The sequence below is a fragment of the Hordeum vulgare genome, chromosome 3H (assembly GCF_904849725.1).
Source record: "Hordeum vulgare subsp. vulgare chromosome 3H, MorexV3_pseudomolecules_assembly, whole genome shotgun sequence".
In the NCBI taxonomy this organism is placed as follows: Eukaryota; Viridiplantae; Streptophyta; class Magnoliopsida; order Poales; family Poaceae; genus Hordeum; species Hordeum vulgare.
Window position 1 is genome coordinate 126,686,573 of NC_058520.1, and position 20,475 is coordinate 126,707,047.

Sequence of the window (20,475 nt, forward strand, 5' to 3'; positions counted from 1 at the left end):
TTTAATTCTTGGTATGCTCAGTTCATTTATATTGTTGGCAAAGCTAATATGAAAATGGGGTGCTCTAGTAGAGCCTTCAACAAAGATAGGAAAAAGTTAGGGGCTTGGTTTTAAGCAAAAGCAAAAAATGGCTGATGTAGTATCATGCTATAGTGTGCAATAGTGTACAGCCTTCAAAAGACCCCCATGATGAAGATATTCAGTCACCGAACTTGGAAATTATCATAACAAATATGCAATCAACCTACATCACCTGCCCTAGATGATCGTATTACCTCATACGTCTCCAACGCATCTATAATTTTTGTTGGTTCCATGCTATTATATTATCAACTTTGGATGTTTTATATGCATGAATATGCTATTTTATATTATTTTTGGGACTAACCTATTAAATCAGTGCCTCGTGCCAATTTCTGTTTTTTCCGTGTTTTTGATCTTTTTTTAGAAAAGAATATTATATGGAGTCCAAACGGAATAAAACCTGCGGGATGATTTTTTCCATAACAGAAGATACCAGGGGACTTGAGAACCAAGGCACGAGGTCTCGGGGGAGGTCACGAGCCCCCTAGGCGCACCCTAGGGGGGCGCCTAGCAGGCTCGTGGGCCCCCTGTGGCTCCTTTGCCCTACCTCTTTCGCCTATAAATTCTCTAAAATCCCGAAACCAAAGAAGAGAGCCACGGAAATACTTTTCCGCCGCCGCGAGCTTCTGTCTCCGCAAGATCCCATCTAGGGACCGTTCTGGTGCCCTACCAGAGGGGATTCGGACACGGAGGGCTTCTTCATCAACACCATTGCCGCTCCGATGATGCGTGAGTAGGTCACCACAGACCTTCGGGTCCATAGCTAGTAGCTAGATGGCTTCTTCTCTCTCTTGGATCTTCAATACAAAGTTCTCCATGATCTTCATGGAGATCTATCCAATGTAACTTTCTTTTGCGGTGTGTTTGTCGAGATCCGTTGAATTGTGGATTTATGATCAGATTATCTATGAATACTATTTGAGTCTCCTCTGATCTCTTATATGCATGATTTTGTATCCTTGTAATTCTATTCGAGTTATGGGTTTCGTTTGGCCAACTTGATCTATAATTCTAGCAATGGGAGAAGTGCTTGGTTTTGGGTTCATACCGTGCGATGTCCTCACCTAGTGACAGAAGGGGTAGCGAGGCACGCATCATGTTGTTGCCATCAAGGGTAAAAAGATGGGGTTTATATCATATTGCATGAATTTATCCCTCTACATCATGTCATCTTGCTTAAGGCGTTACTCCATTTGTTATGAACTTAATACACTAGATGCATGCTGGATAGCGGTTGATGTGTGGATTAATAGTAGTAGATGTAGAAAGTATCGGTCTATTTGTCTCGGACGTGATGCCTATATGTATGATCATTGCCTTAGATATCGTCATGACTTTGCGTGATTCTATCAATTGCTCGACGGTAATTCGTTCACCCACCGTAATACTTGCTATCATGAGAGAAGCCTCTAGTGAACACTATGGCCTCCGGATATATTTTACACATCATATATTCAGATCTACAAAAATACCAAAAATACTTTGTCGCACTTTTCACCTTCAGATCTCACCTTGCAAATAATCGTGAAGGGAATGACAACCCCTTTATCGCGTTGGGTGCAAGTTTGTTTGTTTTTGCGCAGGTTCATTGGTGTCTCATCTTTATACTCCTACTGGATTGATACCTTGGTTCTCAAACTTAGGGAAATACTTATCGCTACTTTGCTGCATCACCCTTTCCTCTTCAAGTGATAGCAAGAAGAATTCCTGGCGCCGTTGCCGGGGAGTATTCAAGTGAAGCATATCTACCAAGTACCTATCACAAACTCATCTCTTGCATTTACATTATTTGCCTTTTGCCTCTCTTTTTCCTCTCCCCCACTTGTAAAACAATTCTCCGAAAATACCAAAAAGATTTTCCTTTTTATTCGCTCTTCTTCCGTTCGCCTTTTTGTTGCTATGTTTGCTTGTGTTTCCATGTGACTTATATTTGCTTACATCATCGCTTGCTAAAAATCTATTGATATGGATCCTCATCCACTTGCTAATGTTTTCAAAAGACCAAATTATGATGAACAATTTGCTAGTGAGATGAGTGCACTTGACTATCTTTATGAAGTTTTGCTTGAGATGCGTGAATCTGAAAATTTTGATAAATAAATTTATGAAGTGATTCATGAGGGCTCCTTGAATGAAAAGCATGATTGCAATGGTTCCACTATAAATTCTATTAATGTCAATCATGCTAAAAATATGCAAAACCCTAAGCTTGGGGATGCTAGTTTTGCTATGTTCACTACTTGTTGCAATGATCATGATTGGGGTGATGATTTTTCTTAGGATCTTGAAAATTTGTTTAAGCCTCATGATGAATATGATATTGATAATAATGTTTGCAATAATATTGAAAGTGGGTTTGGAGAAGTCATGGCTTTAGTTGATGATAATCCCACTATTTTTGAAGAGCGTCAACTTTGCATGCATGTGGATCATGAAAATAATATCCTATGTGATAGTTATATTGTTGAATTTGAATATGATCCCACATGTAATTATTATGAGGGAGGAAAATATTGTGGTAGAAACTTTCATGTTACTAAATTACCTCTCGTTATGTTGAGATTGATATTGGCTCTTTCTTCTTCCTTGCATATGGTTGCTATTGGTTGTCTTGATAATTTGTTTTCCTATAAAACTCCTATGCATAGGAAGTATGTTAGACTTAGATGTGATTTTCACATGCTTTATGATGCTCTTGTTGTGCTTCAATTCTTGTCTTTTGTGTGAGCATCATTGAATTATCAATGCCTAGCTAAGGGCGTTAAACGATAGCGCTTGTTGGGAGGCAACCGAATGAATAAATTTATTTTTTCTTTTCACTTTCTGTTTTTTTGAGTCCACACCATCATAATTCTGTTATGATTGTGTTTTTTTACGTTTTTTAGTGTTTGTGCCAAGTAGAACATTTATGATTAGTTTTGGTGATAGTTGTTTAATCATGCTGAAAAAGACAGAAACTTTGTGCTCACGAAATTATTTTTAATTCCTATCCAGACAGTGATTTTGAGTTGATTCTTTTTGCTGATGATTGATATGCAAATTTCCCTAATTCTCATAAGTTTTCAGAATTTTTGGGATACCAGAGGTATACGAAATATACAGATTACTAAAGACTGTTCTGTTTTTGACATATTCTGTTTTTGTTGTGTTGATTGCTTATTTTGTTGAAACTATGGTTAGTATCGGAGGGGGGGGGGGTACGAGGCATGGAAAAGTGAGAATACAGTAATATAACATCAATCTAAATGGAAATCAAGTTTACTACAGTACCTAAAAATTTGGTAGTTTGTTTTCTTATGCTAATGATATCACGAGTTTCTGTTTAAGTTTTGTGTTGTGAAGTTTTCAAGTTTTGGGTGATGTTCTTATGGACAATGGAACAAAGAGTGAAAAGAGCTTAAGCTTGGGGATGCCCAAGTCATACCAAGCCAAATTCAAGGATACCAAAAAGCCTAAGCTTGGGGATGCCCCGGGAAGGCATCCCCTCTTTCGTCTTCAATCCATCGGTAATGTTACTTGGAGCTATATTTTTATTCACCACATGATATGTGTTTTGCTTGGAGCGTCGTGTATTACAGGAGTATTTGCTTTTTTTGTCACAATCATCCTTGCTGCACACCTTTTTGAGAGGGACATGCACTCATCGTGAATTTGCTAGAATACTCAATGAGCTTCACTTATATCTTTTGAGCTAGGCAATTTAGCTCCCATGAGCTTCACTTATATCTTTTGAGCTAGGCAATTTAGCTCCCATGAGCTTCACTTATATCTTTTGAGCTAGATGATTTTGCTCTAGTGCTTCACTTAAATCTTTTTAGAGCACGGCAGTGTCATATTTTGTAGAAATAAAAACTCTCGATCTTCACTTATATCATTTTGAGAGTGCTCTCTCTAAGTAACTTGGTAATTGGCGTGTGCTATGAAATTAGTCCTAAACATGATAGGCATCCAAAGAGGATATAATAAAAACTTTCATATTCAAGTGCATTGATTAGTAAGAGAAGTTTGATTCCTCACAATTAGTTTTGAGATATGGATATGGTAATATTAGAGTCATGTTAGTAGGGTGTTCTGAATCTAGAAATACTTGTGTTGAAGTTAGTGATTCCCGTAGCATGCACGTATGGTGAACCGCTATGTTAGGAAGTTGGAGCATAATTGATTTACTGATTGTCATTCTTTGTGTGGCGGTCGGGATCGCGCGATGGTTAACACCTACCAACCCTTCCCCTAGGAGTATGCGTTTAGCACTTTGTTTCGATTACTAATAAAACTTTCGCAATAAGTATATGAGTTCTTCATGACTAATGTGAGTCCATGGATTATACGCATTCTCACCCTTCCACCATTGCTAGCCTCACTAGTACCGTGCAACATTCGCCGATGCACAAACCCACCATATACCTTCCTCAAAACAGCCACCATACCTACCTATTATGGCATTTTCATAGCCATTCCGAGATGTATTGCCATGCAACTTCCACCGTTCCGTCTCATGACATGTGCCGTCACTTTCATATTACCATTGCATGATCGTAAGATAGCTAGCGAGATGTTTCAACGTCATACGCTAAGCTAGATTGTTGCACATCCCGGTACACTGCCGGAGGCATTTCATATAGAGTCATTGTTGTTCTAAGTATTGAGTTGTAAGTCAATAAAAGTGTGATGATCATTATTATTAGAGCATTGTCCCATGTGAGGAAATAAAAAAAAAGAGGCCAAAGATGCCCACCCAAAAAAATGAAAAAAAAGAGGCCAAAGAGCCCAAACAAAAAAAAGATGAGAGAAAAAGAGAGAAGGGACAATGCTACTATCTTTTTTCACACTTGTGCTTCAAAATAGCACCATGTTCTTCATGATAGAGAGTCTCTTGTTTTGTCACTTCCATATACTAGTGGGAATTTTCATTATATAACTTGGCTTGTATATTCCAATGATGGGCTTCCTCAAAATTGCCCTAGGTCTTCGTGAGCAAGCAAGTTGGGTGCACACCCAGTAATTTTCTTTTTGAGCTTTCATACACTTTTAGCCCTAGTGCATCCGTTGCATGGCAATCCCTACTCGTTCACATTGATATCTATTGATGAACATCTCCATAGCCCATTGATACGCCGAGTCGATGTGACCATCTTCTCCTTTTTGCCTCACAACCTCCACCATACTCTATTCCATCTATAGTGTTATATCCATGGCTCAAGTTCATGTATTGCGTGAGAGTTGAAAAAGTTTGAGAAAGTAAGAGTGCGAAAACAATTACTTGGCCAATACCGGGGTTGTGCATGATTTAAATTCGTTGTGTGGGGATGATGGAGCATAGCCAGACTATACGATTTTGTAGGGATAACTTTCTTTGGCCTTGTTATTTCAAAAGTTCATCATCACTTTGCTAGTATGCTTGAAGTATTATTGTTTTCATGTCAATAGTAAACTATTGTTTTGAATCTTATGGATTTGAACATTCATGCCACAAGAAAGAAGTTACAAAGAACAAATATGTTAGGTAGCATTCCACATCAAAAATTCGGTATTTATCACTTCCCTACTCGAGGGCGAGCACGAGTTAAGCTTGGGGATGCTTGATACGTCTTCAACGTATCTATAATTTTTGTTGGTTCCATGCTATTATATTATCAACTTTGGATGTTTTATATGCATGAATATGTTATTTTATATTATTTTTGGGACTAACCTATTAACTCAGTGCCTCATGCCAGTTTCTGTTTTTTCCATGTTTTTGACATTTTTTAGAAAATAGTATTAAACGGAGTCCAAACGAAATAAAACCTGCGGGATGATTTTTTCTATAACAAAAGATACGCAGGGGACTTGAGAACCAAGGCAGGAGGTCTCGGGGGAGGTCACGAGCCCCCTAGGGGGGCGCCTAGCAGGCTCGCGGGCCCCCCATGTCTCCTTTGCACTACCTCTTTCGCCTATAAATTCTCTAAAATCCCGAAACCAAAGAAGAGAGCCACGAAAATACTTTTCCGTTGCCGCAAGCTTCTGTCTCCGCAAGATCCCATCTGGGGACCATTCTGGTGCCCTGCCGGAGGGGGATTCGGACACGGAGGGCTTCTTCATCAACACCTTTGCCTCTCCGATGATGCGTGAGTAGTTCACCACAGACCTTCGGATCCATAGCTAGTAGCTAGATGTCTTCTTCTCTCTCTTGGATCTTCAATACAAAGTTCTCCATGATCTTCATGGAGATCTATCCAATGTAACTTTATTTTGCGGTGTGTTTGTCGAGGTCTGACGAATTGTGGATTTATGATCAGATTATCTATGAATATTATTTGAGTCTCCTCTGATCTCTTATATGCATGATTTCGTATCCTTGTAATTCTCTTCGAGTTATGGGTTTCGTTTGGCCAATTTGATCTATAATTCTTGCAATGGGAGAAGTGCTTGGTTTTGGGTCCATATCGTGCGGTTTCCTCACCTAGTGACAGAAGGGGTAGCGAGGCACGCATCGTGTTGTTGCCATCAAGGGTAAAAAGATGGGGTTTATATCATATTGCATGAATTTATCCCTCTACATCATGTCATCTTGCTTAAGGCGTTACTCCGTTTGTTATGAACTTAATACACTAGATGCATGCTGGATAGCGGTCGATGTGTGGAGTAATAGTAGTAGATGCAGAAAGTATCGGTCTACTTGTCTCGGACGTGATGCCTATATATATGATCATTGCCTTAGATATCGTCATGACTTTGCGCGATTCTATCAATTGCTCGACAGTAATTCGTTCACCCACCATAATACTTGCTATCATGAGATAAGCCTCAAGTGAACACTGTGGCCCCCGGGTCTATTTTACACATAATATATTCAGATCTACAAAAATACCAAAAATACTTTGTTGCACTTTTCACCTTCAGATCTCACCTTGCAAATAATCGTGAAGGGATCGACAACCCCTTTATCGCGTTGGGTGCAAGTTTGTTTGTTTTTGCGCAGGTTCATTGGTGCCTCATCTTGATACTCCTAGTGGATTGATACCTCGGTTCTCAAACTGAGGGCAATACTTATCGCTACTTTGCCGCATCACCCTTTCCTCTTCAAGGGAAAAACCAACGCAAGCTCAAGAAGTAGCATTACCACTCTTGGAATTAAGCTTTTATTTTTTGCCTTCGTCGTGAAGAAACTTAACAAATACTTCTCATTGGCCATTGCAACATTTTTATGTATAGCGAATTTGACACCTCAGAGTGATATTTAACTTGAGTACTAATTCAAGTGTATGCGTGATAAAAAATATTTGAGTAACTTGAGTACATATTTTCCCACTATTAACTGTGGTTACTCATCAGCTCATGGTTTTCTCATTGTGTAGAATAGGTGAGCAATTCTCTCATAACAACTATGTTTTCTCTACCCGAGAGAAAATGCGGTGATAGAGTCGAGATTTTCATCCGAACTTGAGATTTTTTTTCCTGTTGACATTTGTGATTCATATGTGTTGCATGAACTATGAAAAGCTACATCTAATTAATGACCCATTACGGCATTGGAAAGATTTATGTTTTGTACTCCCTCCGTTCCTAAATATAAGTCTTTTTAGAGGTTTCACTAGGGAACTACATACGAATGTATATAAACATATTTTAGAGTGTAGATTAACTCATTTTGTGTCGTATGTAGTCATTTAGTGAAATCTCTTAAAAGACTTATATTTAGGAACGGAGGGAGTAGTTTTTATATGGGGTCTTGAGGTTTGCTAAATTTCCGTTTTGTTTCTAAATATTTTCCTGCACCTGCAAATATAATTTATAACAGTCTAGACATGCATTGCACCTTCTAAGCTTTTGCCACATTGATAATTGCGTAAGCACATAAGAAATACTAGGATAATTAGTTGTGTCTTGACAATAGCGTGCGGGTTAAACTGTAGCATATCTTAAAGGGACATGGAGTATTTGAGCTCAAGCTCAAATGCATCCACATGAACAGTAAAAAAAACATCTAAAAAAATTCTGAATTATTTTTTTGGTGTACTTTGAAAAAAGTTCTAAGAGCTTGTAAATTTTCATCATGATATCACATTTTAGTAAGGCGTGACAAAAAAATTAAAAACAATGCTCTGAAAATGCTACTTTCAAAAACATTTTGAAACACTGATTTTGTTTTTTTACCACACCTTACACCAATGTGATATCATGATGAAAATTTGCAAGCACTTAGAAGTTTCGTCAAAGTTCATCATAAAAAAATTCAGAATTTTTGAAATGATTTTGATTTTTTTCAATTTTACTAATCATGCGGGTGCATTTGAGCTCGAGCTCAAAAGGATACTTTCCATCTTAAAGCTTATTTAAATTACTGTTGATTTCTAAAAAAAGTATCATCAAAGTATCTTTGTGGACATGTTAAATATTAGTTAAAACATGTGTTGCACGTGCAGCTTACTAGTATTATAGGGTGGAAATTTGTATGCGTGTTGTGGTGCAGCTGGCCAAGTTGTAGGAGGGCACGCCAAGGCCCAATCTTCTTTATTACCCATCTCAAACCGTATAGGAACAAGAAACAACTCGGACATGTTTCACAACAGTCAACTAGCATAGTTGGTCATTGTGTCTTTTGTGCAACAAAAGGTCTTAGGTTCGAATCTCGCTTGTAACATGGCCTGTACGTTATAACGGAAATACATCTTAGTTACCCCGTGGATGATAATGTTAGTAACCAAGGGCGGGATGACACGTTAGTTACACCGTGCATGATGATGATAATGTTAGTAACCAAGGGCGGGATGACACGTTAGTTACACCGTGCATGATAATGTTAGTACTGAAATTCCAACTAATTCCTTTAAGATTCATGTAAAACAGAATCAACGTGGATCAATGCGTGTGGACAAAGTGTAAACATGTCACACGTTTGGACGTTATCATTTGGGATCAAATTCATTGCGCTTCTAATCCAATCACTATGGTTTAAACAAAAATGATCTACTTGAGATGAACAAGAACTATTTTTTCAAACCGACCATCTCTGCAAAAGAACTAACAAATGTATGCATTGCTATTTTTTGCTGTGGAAAGGAGGTGGACTGTATGCATTGTTCGACTTGCGGGCATGCTTGACGAAGAGTACACTTTTTTATTTTTTTTTTGGGTGAACAACTTTTTTTTAATCTCACTGGGCTAAAGCAACCCTGAAACCGTGCAATTGCTTCATGTAGTATATATGTGGGAAGCGCTAGGAATCAGACTACTGATTCCTAGCCTCCCATCAGACCAGCCTTCTGCCGTTGGATCATAGTGAGGTGTACAGTTACATGCAGTACTAACTTTGGTAGGAAGTTTGTTCATATATAGAAACACGTAATTTCAGGCAATTAATCCCAGACATTTAGGAAGTTGGTCGAGCAGTTTGAGGAAACTAATTATAGAAGGATTGATGTGGCATAAAGACTTTCCAAATGCAATTTTCTTCCTTATGAATCACATTTTATTTCTTTTTCAATATTCCTGAAAATTGCATCAAGCGAAAATATCTCGTTAGGAAGCACTTCTTGTTTCTAATATTCCTTCAAATTGCATCAAGCGCCAAAAAATGTGCTTCGATCTGAAAGATCTGTTGCTAATTAGTTGCTTGCTTCTCACTGAAATTTGCTTCCATGTTGAAGTCAGATTTGCTTCCATGCATGTGGACTTCAAAAAAATTTGATTACATCATGAACAAATTTCGTGCCATGTTGACTGGAAATAAATTTGCTTTCATATCAACAGAAAAATAAAAATGCTCCATGTGTTCATCTTACATGATTGTGACAATTTACAAACGTACTACCTTCAAGTTGTTGATATTACAATACATTGTATGTTCATATCACATGCTTCTTAGGTGATACATATTTGCATCAATTTGCTTGTAATTTTTTTTCTTTAGTACTTCATACAAGCACTAGGTTCACTTGTTTGAGAAGTGCAAGTACGTCTATCTATCTAAAAGTCTCCAACAACTTGAACGCCGTGGACACACAGGTTAATTGCATACTGTAGCTGGTTCTCATCGTCTCTTATCAATTTCGCTGCTTCCTTCATCTGCTTAGGTGCTTCCTTCACATGCTTCGATTATTTATGTGTTCTTTTGCTATGTATTTGAATTTGAAACACTGCATTTGTTTGAAACAAACTGAACTATTGCTTTCAAAGAAATCAAAATTTGCTTCCCTAAAACAAAACATGGCATTACGAAAAGTTCAAACACCACTGAACTGATGGTCACCGTGCTTCCTTGCGATGGTAGGGGTACTTCCATTTGATGGCAGACGTGCATCCTTTGCGATGCTAGTCGTTGTTCCTTCTAAAATTGTGCAGGCTGGTTGTGCTTCCCTTCCTTCCAAAGCTGGGCGTGCTTCCTATCAAAGCTGGTTCTGTTTCCTTCCCAAAGCTTCGCGATGGTACATACTCTCAACAAAATTCATCGATGCAAGCATCGCATCCAAAGTAGCTCAAATAAAAACAAGTGATTAAAATGTGTTCAAAATAATGAAGCGATTAGAAATAAGTCAAAGATGAGATGAATCAAACCCGAATTCGGGTGCGTACATACCAGAGGATGAGCGTGAGATCTGCGCACACCTTCTTTGCTAAAACGAAATGGTTCAACAACACTGTGGGAGGGATGGTGATGGGGCATGGTCGGGCGGGGGACGAGGCTGCGATGGGGATTACGCGGTCGGTGGTGAGAGGATGGTTTGACGGAGCAGACGGAAAGGAACAGGACACCGACGTCGTGGAGTAGTTGTAGCCGCCGCAGAGCTGTTGGTGCGAACCATGGTGCGCCGGAGATTGTCATCATGGTGAGCGAGCTTGGCGTGCTTCGGGATGAGCTCGCCCATGGAATGCGAAACGTGCTGGGTGGGTGGATCGGCCAGGCGAGATTTACTCGCGTAGACGTGGTGCGGTGGTTGGAGCCGAGCAGCAGGCGAGATTTTCCCGGAGTGAATTAATACGTGCAATTAATTGATGGGATAAGGAATCGCTACGCTGTCGGATTAAACATAATCAATATGTCGTATGACTCGTCTGAGGTAAAATTTCTGCCAGGCTACTGATAAGCAGCGTTTCCCTATATGTTTAAGAAGATTGATCAAAATGTCATTGATGACCATTAAATCATGTCTTAATTAGAGCACTATGCACGGTCACGTGCATGTTAGGATCCCCAAAATACGTTAAGAGCATCTTCAACAGGCGTCCAAAAACTGTTTCGCGAGTTAAAAGATTCGTTTTTTGAACGCCGGACAACTCCAACACACGTTGTAAAACAGTGCGCGCGTTAAAAACTTTTGCCATACGCTCAACAACGCTATTGAACGCAACAGATTTGGTGCGCCGGCTTACGCGCGCAGCAAACTCTGAGCTGCTGCAGGTGGGGCCGCTGGATCGGGCTAGATTGGGCGTCGCACTAGCACGCGTCTGTTGGAGATGCTCCGGCCCCTGCGCTTTAGAAGTACTACAGTAATGCGCTAAAAAAATTATTGGATGTAGATTTTTTACGCTGTGGTTGGAGATGCTTTAATCAAAATTTGTAATGCAAATTGAGAGCTAACCACCAAATGCGCAACATGCAATGTTCTCCTTCCTTTGTCACGTTGAGGATTAGAAGGCATGGACTGCTCCTTTCTTATTTTCTTCCTTCCTTATATCTTTGCACGTTAGCTGAAGTCCTCTTATTTCCTTCCTTACTTATTTTTTCCTTCTTCTTTCTTGTCACAAGGGCACTCAATTCCTTCCCTTCCTTATTTCTTTGCACGTTGACTGGAATCCTCTAATTCCTTGATACCCAAGAAACTCAAAAGGGTATATAAATTGGTTCAATTTAATTGAAAATACTGTAGGTGGAACTACTTTAATTGGGCAACGAATCCTTTTACTAATACCACAAGAATAAGCTTGTTTAGGTGGCTGCAGCACTCGGGGCTAGAGCCGAAGTCTTGAGTTTGATCCTTGCACGAGCGGAAAAAATTCGCTACTCATGGAAACAAGGCACGTAGGAGGGGTAGCTCGGCCCACGCATTCCTCCTTAGTCACCTTAAAAAAAAGAGTTGTGGAGCGAGACCAACTCGAGTCATGCAGTTTTCTTATCACTTATTAGATGGAATGCAGGTTATTTTTTCAAAAAGTCAAGGGGAGTTATACAAAACTGCATGGCACACCAACAATATCATCTTGTTTATTTAGTAGGTACTCCCTTCGTTTCTAAATATAAGTTTTTTTTAGATATTTTACTAAAGAACTATATATGATGTAAAATAAGTTAATCTACACTCTAATATATGTCTACATACATCCGTATGTAGTTTTTTAGTGAAAACTCTTAAAAAACTTATATTTAGAAATGGAGGAGTATATATTAATACTTCTTCCTCCGTTCATCTATACATGATGTATTTCTTTTCTCATAAAGTTCCACAATGCAAAGTACATTTACTTCCTTACAACTCCACGCAATGTTTTTTAGCCTCCCAAAAGGGAAGTATCTCTCTCGATTGTATGTATCTTTTCATGTTAAAAAAAGGGAAAATATCCCTCTCCCGATTGCCTATATCTCTTACTCTCTTGACCTAACTAATCTACTTGGCGCTAACCATTGAATTAGGGCAGTGCTCTGCGTCGGCGCGTCGGTCAAAATTTTCGACTGACCGCACGCGGGCCGCCCGATCCGCCAGCTGCACACGAGCCACACCGTTAGATCTTCATGCAGCAAAATTTCTCGATGCAACAAATTTCATTCACGATGCAGCAATTTTTATTCACGGTTGCAATAAAAATATAGTTGTAGCAAAAAAAAATCAACGTGGTAGCAAAACAAAATAAGGGTTGTAGCATAACAATCCGGTAAACTCGGGTTGCAACTCTGACGAACGTGTATGCAACTTTTTTAGTGAACGGATGCAACAAAAAATGATATCGGTTGTAGCAAAAATTAACACGGTTGTAGCAAAAAAAAAACACCGGTTGTAGCGAGTTGTAGCGAAAAATCCGACGAACTAAGGTTGCAACCAAACGTACATGCAGCTTTTTTAGTGGACAAATGTAGTAAATTTAGACACCGGCTGTAGCAAATTTAAACGATCACCACAGGGAAAATGTTGCATGGCCATACGCGCGGATCGCGCGTGAGGCGCGTGGGCAGCAAGCGACTGGCGCGTTACTTCCGCCGATGTGGCGAAGGGAAACGCTTCCCGAATTAGCCAAGCGTAGTTTTGTCCTAAATTCACCGTAATTTAATGATGTGGCCATCGCGCCCAAAAAATACACCTTGCATATGGGAACAGAGGGAATATTTGATACCGATTGATGAATACTATTGCGGTTGTTCAATAGATGAACAAAGCTTATACACTCATCAATAGTTTTATTAGCAAGCTCATGGGCCACTTTGTTTTAGCCATGAGTTAATCTATATCACGTTGCAACATGTACGAGATCAGAAGTCCATTTTAGTTTTGATCTATTTCTTTTACCAGAGATTTTCAGCCCATCCACTTAGTAATCTAGCTATCTCTCCAAATGTTAAAATTCTTTGCTTCATACACCATCCATATGAATCCTTTTTTCAACAATTTCAACCCAGAAATGATTCCTTACCACGACGCAGAAGAACAACACGGGCAAGAGCTGCTTAATAGGTGACCATTGGATAACACTCCGCCTTAGGAAATCTTGCACACGGAGGCTCTAGCATCTCTAGTAAGAGCAACTCTAGCAGACCCCGCATTCCGTCGGTCCGCAAAACGCGTTTGCAGTTGGTGCAAAACCGCTTCTGCGGGCTGACCCGGGCTGGCACAGATGCAGACCCCTCGAATGGATCCGAAAAAAATATATTTGTAGAATATACTTTTTTACGGGTCGGCTTTACGGGGTCTGCTCTTTGCGCCGCTGCTTCCCGCATATCATCAACCCGCAAATATCAAATACAACATAATTCAACAATCGAAAACAAACTGAATTATTCTAATCAAATATAATACAATAATCATCCGCATTACAAATAATTATTCAAAACTTGTCATGAATACAAATACAAATGAATACAAAAATAAGTCACGGTCCAGCCCTTTGCCAATGGTGTTCAATGAGATCTTTCTGAAGTTGAAAGTGGGTGTGTGCATTTTCAATCTCCTTGTATGTGTGAAGAAAAGCTCTAATGCAGTTTGTGTCTCTAACTGGTTTAACACGGCTACCCACATTATCGTAAAAGAATTCTAAGTTCAATCCTCTCTCATCTTCAAGAATCATATAGTGTAGGATAACACAGCATGTCATGATGTTCTTCAAGATTTTCTTATCCCAAAGACGAGCAGGACCACGGACAATGGCAAACCTAGATTGCAAAACACCGAATGCTCTTTCAATGTCTTTGCGGGCTGCCTCTTGTACCTTTGCAAATTCACATTGTTTTTTTGTTTTGGGTTCTTTGATGCTCTTGACAAATGTGCACCAAGGAGGGTATATACCATCTGCAAGATAGTACCCCTTTGTGTATTCATGCCCATTGATAGTATAGTTGCAAGCAGGAGCATCACCACTAGCAAGCCTAGCAAACAAATGAGACCGGTACAACACATTGATATCATTGAGAGTGCCCGGCATACCAAAAAAGCAATGCCAAATCCATAAATCCTCGGATGCTACGACCTCTAGAACAATTGTTGCATCATGAGACTTACCACAATACATTCCTTGCCAAGCCTTGGGGCAATTTTTCCAATTCCAATGCATACAATCAATGCTACCTAGCATGCCAGGCCAACCTCTCCTCTCATTAGATGCCATCAATTTCTTTGTGTCATCTTCATTGGGTGCCCAAAGATACTCAGGACCGAAGACACGGATGATCACTTTCGCAAATCTACGCATAGACTCAATTGTGGTATCTTCACCAATGCGAAGATACTCATCGGCATAGTCAGCCGGAATGCCATATGCAATCACCCGCATAGCTGTGGAGATTTTTTTGATATGCACTAAATCCCTTTAAGCTCGCGACATTCCTTCTTTGAGTAAAATACCGGCAATTTGCCTCGCAAGCTTGAACAATTTTCACAAAGAGGGATCGGCGCATTCGGTACCTTCTACGGAAGAGGTGCGGAGGATATGTAGAATTTTCCGTGAAATAGTCTTGCATCAACATCTCGTTCCCAAGATGGCGATTCTAAGGAATGCACAAAATGCCCGACAGTCGATCCTCGCCTCCTCTTCCGGTTCTCGTCTTCATGCTCCTTCACGGCAAGCGCCATGACTAATGTTTGCTGACGAAAGTTCGCAAGCATGGTCTCAACATCCAAGCCGTCCGAATCGGGCGAATCGGATAGTAGGAACTTCTCGCACGGGGTCAACTCCATCTTCTCGCACAGCTCGCAAAAATCACAAAAAGGGACTAACCGGCGGCGGGTAATCCCGGGCGGCGACGAGGCGGTGGTCGATCCCCGGCGGCGACGGCGGCGGCGGGGGGGGGGGGGCTCTTCTCGCCGGATCCGGAGGGGTGCTGCAACGGCTCGCCTTCAGATATGGACGGAATCGCCGGTGGCGGGTGGGCGGAAGCAAGGGTGGGGCGGCGGCGGAAGGAGGGGGAAAATAGCGCGGGCTGAAATGTCCCTCCTGCCAACTGCTCTGTGTGATGCAGGGCACCGCAGCCGCGAGGGGGAAACCCGTGTTTTCCCAGGTTGGGGTCGGGAATTTGCCGCGCCCCCCAAAAAATTTTGCGGGCCGGGGCGGGATGCGGGGTCTGATCGGACAGGCTTTTCCGCCCCGACCCGCATTTTGGCGGTTATTTTGCGGGTCGGGGGCGGATGCGGGGTCTTCTAGAGTTGCTCTAAATGCCACACTTGTCTAGACAAAAGCGTGCAATTAAATAAATGTAAGTCATGAAAGGTGGAGTAACCGCCTTCATGGAATGCTTGTGGACGGAAAGAACCTCCTCGACGTTTATCTTGTGCTGGCTTGCCGGAAGGGCTTCTACTCACGCACGAGTTGTCGAATTCCCCGAAGAGGAAGGGCGATGTAGAGCGATGTAGCACAGTGATACATCCGTTTTGCACCATGTTTTCCTCCTGATATTTACTACGTTTTGGGGTCATTATTTCACTTTATGATGCGATCCTAATACTTTTTCTCCCTTATTTTGCAAGTTTCACACAAAGAGGGAGATCACGTGCACCTGGAATTCCGGACTTGAAAAGGCTACAACAAAGTTGGATATTCTCTATAGCTCCAAATGATCTAAAAATTAATGTTGTTGGAATAAATACAAAGAGGGGGCCACCAAAGAATCACGAGATCAGGGGCGTGCCCTCCTCCCTAAGGCGCACTTGCTGAGCTCGTGGCTCCACCAGCAGGCCTCTAGGCGCCATTGATAACCCACAAGTATAGGGGATCAATTGTAGCCTTTCTCGATAAGTAAGAGTGTCGAACCCAACGAGGAGCTAAAGGTAGGACAAATATTCCCTCAAGTTCTATCGACCACCGATACAAAACTACGCACACTTTATGTTCGCTTTACCTAGAACAAGTATGAAACTAGAAGTACTTTGTAGGCGTGATATTATAGGTTTGCAAGAAAAGAACACGTAAATGCAAACTAGGGGCTGGTTAGAGAAACAAATATGTTAGTTTGACGACTGTGGAAAAGTGGTGGTAGGAGTTGCGGAATTGTCCCTAAGCAATTGATTACGTTACTAGACCGATAGCAAGTTTTATGTGGGAGAGGCCACTGCTAGCATGTCATCCCTTACTTGTAATTCTATGCAATTATGATTGGAACTATTAGCAAGCATCCACAACTACTAACGTTCATTAAGGTAAAACCAACCATAGCAATAAGATATATTGGTCCCCCTTCAATCCCATATGCATCAATTTCTATGCTAGGCTGAAGCTTCTGTCACCCTTGCCCTCCAATACATAGTCCTATCAACATACTACTAACCCTATGGTGTGATCCACGCGCGCGCTCATATGATGGGCACCAAAGGACAGCAACATAACCACAAGAAAATTAAACCAATCACAACAATTCATCAATCATCGATAGGACAACGAAAATCTACTCAGACATCATAGGATGACAACACATCATTGGATAATAATATGAAGCATAAAGCACCATGTTCAAGTAGAGGGTACAATGGATTGCGGGAGAGTGGACCGCTGAATATAGATGGGGAAGGTGATGGAGGTGTTGTTGAAGCTGAGGGAGGTGTTGGTGTAGATCGCCGTCACACGATGATGTCCGGGCGGCGTTTGGGCGCCGCCGGGAGAGAGGGGGAGAGATCCCCCCTTCTTCTTATTCTTCTTCCTTGACCTCCTCCCTAGATGGGAGAAGGGTTTCCCCTCTGGTCCATGGTCTCCATGGCAGCGGAGGGGCGAGAGCCCCTCCGAGATTGGATCTCTCTCTATGTGTCCTTCTGTTTCTGCGCTCCCATATTCTGCCTTTCACCGTTTCTTAAATTCCCGGAGATCCGTAACTCCGATTGGGCTAAAAATTTAACACGATTTGCTTCCGGATATTAGCTTTTTTGCGGCGGAAGAAGGGCCCCAACCGCCTTAGGGATTGGTCACAAGCCTGCCAGGCGCGGCCCCCTAGGGCGCGCCTAGGGGGCTTGTGACCTCCTCGGGCATCGTTTCGCGTAGATTCTTCTTCCCAAAAATCATAAATATTCCAAAAAAAATCCCCGTATGTTTTTGTTGCGTTTGGACTTCGTTTGGTATGGATAATCTGCGAAATAAAAAACATGCAACAAACAGCAACTGGCACTAGGCACTGGATCAATATGTTAGTCCCAAAAATAGTATAAAAAGTTGCCAAAAGTATATGAAAGTTGTAGAATATTGACATGAAACAATCAAAAATGATAGATACAACGGAGACGTATCAGCATCCCCAAGCTTAATTCCTGCTTGTCCTCGAGTAGGTAAATGGTAAAAAAGATAATTTTTGATGTGGAATGCTACCTAGTATTTTTGATGTGATCCCTAGGTACAGAGCATCACCAAAATATGCAGTGTCTTTCTTCAGATGGTTGATATCAAGCAACTGCACAGGAACATACAAATTCTTCTTCGATTTGATGACGTCTTCAAAGATAAGAAACTGGTCTTTATTCCAGAACATTTCACCTCCAGGGAACTGCTCCCTATTGCTGTTGTAGGGGTTGATCTTTCGGTGCACCTGAAACTCTCCCAGTGGCATGGTATTCCAGTTAACAGTGTTCCTGGGCTTCTGAGCAGTCTTCTTGAAATTGCGCTTGGGGGCTTTAGAACCCTCGGGGACATCTGATGAGCGGGGACGCTTGGAGCTGGCATCCCGAGGGTGTTAGAGCACCTGGAACCACCACCTATGATACGCAAAAAGCAAACACAACACAAAGGACACAAGACGTCAAGGCAAAGATCAAGAATCAATAGAAAATCCAAGAAAAAGGAGAGTGCAATGTGTGTGCTAAAGTAGGAGTGGTAGTAAAAATTTACTACCACTTTGGAAGCGGCAGTACCGCTCTGAGAGCGGTAGTACCGCTGCTCGAGCGGTAGTAAAACTTTACTACCGCTCTAACAACGGTAGTACCGTGCCCCAACGGTACTACCGCTCCAGGAGGGGCGGTAGTACCGCATGAGAAGTAGAGTGCCAGATCTGTCAGTTGCATGAAACAAAATCTCCTAAAAAGAATTCAGATCTGGAACTACTGGGGTCCCCATCAAATAAGGCTTCCTATTACAGGAAGGATCTACCACCGAAGAACTTCCTCAATCCATCTAGCAAGAGGATATAGTGCCATGGAGGAAAGAACACATACATGCACTAAACCTAGATTCAACAAAAACTAAGCAAAAAACAAAGGGGACGAGGGCAGTACCAAGGTCCATGACACGAGGGAGAGGATCCCACCAATCGGAATCGGAGAAGGACGGCCGGAGATGGAGATTCGGCGAGTCCCTTGGTAGCACTTTGAGAGAGGAGAGAGAGAAGAAGAGGAGGAACTCGGGATGAATGGGTAAAGGGGAAAAAACTGCCTCCCCCGCCCTTTAAATACCCCTGAGGTCGTGGCAGCGCGGTAGTACCCTGGGCCAGCGGTAGTAAAAATTTACTACCGTGCTGGGGGCGGTAGTACCGCTTGGCCAGCGGTAGTACCGCTCTCCAAGCGGTAGTAAAATTTTACTACCATGCTGGGGGCGGTAGTACCGTGCCCCTATTGTCAAAATTGCCTAAAAAACTTGCTCTACTCTCCTCGACAATAAAAAGGATTTGAACAATGCCAGTGATCAAGAAAAAAAGAAGAGAAACCCCAAACAAGGATGAGAAGAAACAAGTACACGCAGAACCAAATCTCCTGATGGAGAGAGGGTGGTGGCCGAAGCCACCAATGTTTGAGACAAGTCGTATGACACCGCAAAGAATTATCCTTGGGTTGATGACCACAACTCATGTTTGAAGCACAAGTTCCATCAACAATGGCTAGTGTGAAAGACTTGATCAATTTATGCATAATAGGGGGAGGAGAAGTTCATTGAGAGAACAACACTCCCCCTATGTCCATGCCTACATCTAGAGCCAAATATAATGATGAGTGAGGTGTGGTATGCCTGGTTTCAATCTACATTACTTGAATCAATGATATTTAGCTCATGCATTAACTTGTGAAACCTTGCTTCATCTAGAGGTTTGGTGAAAATATCTGCAAGTTGCTCTTGAGTGTTGATGAAGAGGACCTCAATATCTCCTTGCTTGATATGGTCTCGAATGAAATGATGACGTATATAAATATGCTTGGTCTTGCTATATTGCACCAGAGTAAGGGATATCTTGATAGTACTCTCATTGTCACACAGAAGAGGCACTTTGTCACATGTGACACCGTAATCCTTTAAAGTTTGCCTCATCCATAGTATTTGAGCACAACAACTTGCAACAGCTACATAATCAGCTTCAGTGGAAGAAAGTGACACACAGTTTTGCTTCTTTGAAGACCAACTTACCAAGGAATGACCAAGGAATTGGCATCCTCTAGAGGTTGACTTCCTTTCAACACAGTCTCCAGCCCAATCTGAGTCAGAGTAACCTACTATACTAAAGCTTGCTCCTTTGGGGTACCATAAGCCAAAGTTTGGGGTATGATCCCAATCTGAGTGAGAGTAGCCTACTAAACTAAAGCTTGCTCCTTTGGTGCAGATTGAAATCGTGCACAGCTTCCCACACTCAGCATGATATCGGGTCTAGATGCACAAAGGTAAGGCAAGGATCCAATCATGGAGTGATATACCTTTTGATCCACGGCTTTACCATTGGGATTACTGTCGATCTTGCATTTGGTTGGCATGGGAAATTTGACTGGCTCGATGTCCTCGAGCTGGAACCTCTTGAGCATGTCTTGAGTGTACTTG